The sequence below is a fragment of the Mus caroli genome, chromosome 6 (assembly GCF_900094665.2).
Source record: "Mus caroli chromosome 6, CAROLI_EIJ_v1.1, whole genome shotgun sequence".
NCBI classification, from domain to species: domain Eukaryota; kingdom Metazoa; phylum Chordata; class Mammalia; order Rodentia; family Muridae; genus Mus; species Mus caroli.
Genome location: NC_034575.1, coordinates 82,360,461 through 82,362,150, shown reverse-complemented (window position 1 = coordinate 82,362,150; position 1,690 = coordinate 82,360,461). Strand labels below are relative to the sequence as shown.

Sequence of the window (1,690 nt, the reverse complement as noted above, 5' to 3'; positions counted from 1 at the left end):
CCTTTATGCTTAGTGGAAGACTCTCTCGCGTATCTTTTGCACCCAAGAAGCAAGACAGACCTTTCATGTACCACTTTTAAGCCAATTAGCCTAACTGACAAGACAATTTAGGTTGGTTGGTTATCACAACCCCCAAATGCTTGGTGCATACTCATATCCTAAATAGCAGTTGAGAGGGCTGTAAGATCCTATAGAATTTAAGTAAAAAAATTTCCAGGCAAGATTCCCAAGGGTACTCATTTGGTGCCAACAGCACACACAATCCTGGTGTCTCAGTGATACGTGACCACACTAACCCAGTGAACCATGATCCAGACGCTCCAGTCCCAGCATGTAAACAGATATCTTTGCTCAGGGGTACTAGGTGCTAAATCAATGCAACGTTAACTAGCAGCGGCGTGTCTGCAAGTCTCAAGATCATGCTCACTCCCACTTGTACATATGGACAGTCTTCTCTGTTAAGGTGGCCAGATAGCTGTTCTGATTCGTTTCAAATGGGCAGATGTCCAGGACAGGTTCATCAGCCTTCAGGTTCTGCAGCAACAAGCCACTGCCAGCATTCCACAACAGGTCTGTAAGTCACAAGACAGTGTCAGGTGTTGCTCTCTGAAAGTCTACAAAGCCCACTGGCTCTAAGGACAGCACATGAGGCTTATGAGAAAAGTCTGTTTTTAGCTCCCAGAAGGAGGCATTCTCCAATGTTCCAGCCAGCACCCCGCCATAAGGAAATGCAGCCACTGCAGCTTTGGGTAAATATGACAGGGATACCAGAGGACATCTGGCTTTCTGAGGAACTAATTCCTGAATATAGGTGTTTGTGTTCCGTAAGGCATAGATCAGAATTGAACCACTGGCTAATCCAGCATAGATGTAATTGTTTTCGTCAAGACACCAGCAGCAGCTCCAGACAGGACGCCCAGTGTTGTAAGTCTGCATCACAGTATTTGTTTCTAGGCTGGTCAGTTTAAATAGTGCAGTCAAGGGAGGCAGACAGGAGCAAGCCTTTGGACTGACTGCTGAAAGATAATCCACGAATCTGCTTGTTGTGCATAGGGATATACTGACTGCTCTTCATGTTGGCAGTACTCAACATCTTAACACCAAAGCCTGGAAGAAAGGAGGCCTGAGGGGAGGGCTGGGAAGCCACCAGGCAGCTCAGACCATCACAATAGGCCAAGATTCGGCATTTTCCCATCTGAGATATGGTGAAGGTCTTTTCTGAGCTGTATTTGCCTGGGCTCTGGCTGGAGGATAGGCATTTCCCACAAAGTGCTTGCGAGCGACTTGCACTGCTGCACAGCTGAGTTCTGATGCCACACANCAAACTTTTCCAAGTCCTGGACACGGCTATTGAGTTTAGTGCATTTATCAATAAGGACCTGAAGCTGGAGCCGGCACTGTGCAGACTCGAACTCAGCCTGCTTCCTGAGCATTTGCTCATTCAGTAAGTCACTTTTCATGCGCTCCTGTTCACTAGTGTCCAAAGCTCGCAGGGATCAGGCATAAAGGACAACGATGTCACTGTGCTTCACTTTCTTGTTGCACTGAGGACATTTTCATGTTTGTCCTTTGAGCCATTTAGAAATGCATCTAAATCCAAAGAGGTGCCCACAGCGTAGTGCTGAGATCCGGTGGTCCCCAGCATTGGTCCACTGTTCCAAACATATTGTGCAAGTTTCACCTTCCTCAT

General features: G+C 47.1%; 1 pseudogene; it reads right to left on the bottom strand.

Moving 5' to 3' along the window:
- Positions 1–423: 423 nt before the first annotated feature.
- The window catches only part of LOC110295685, a 2,080-nt pseudogene continuing 813 nt past the window's right edge, over positions 424–1,690 (bottom strand).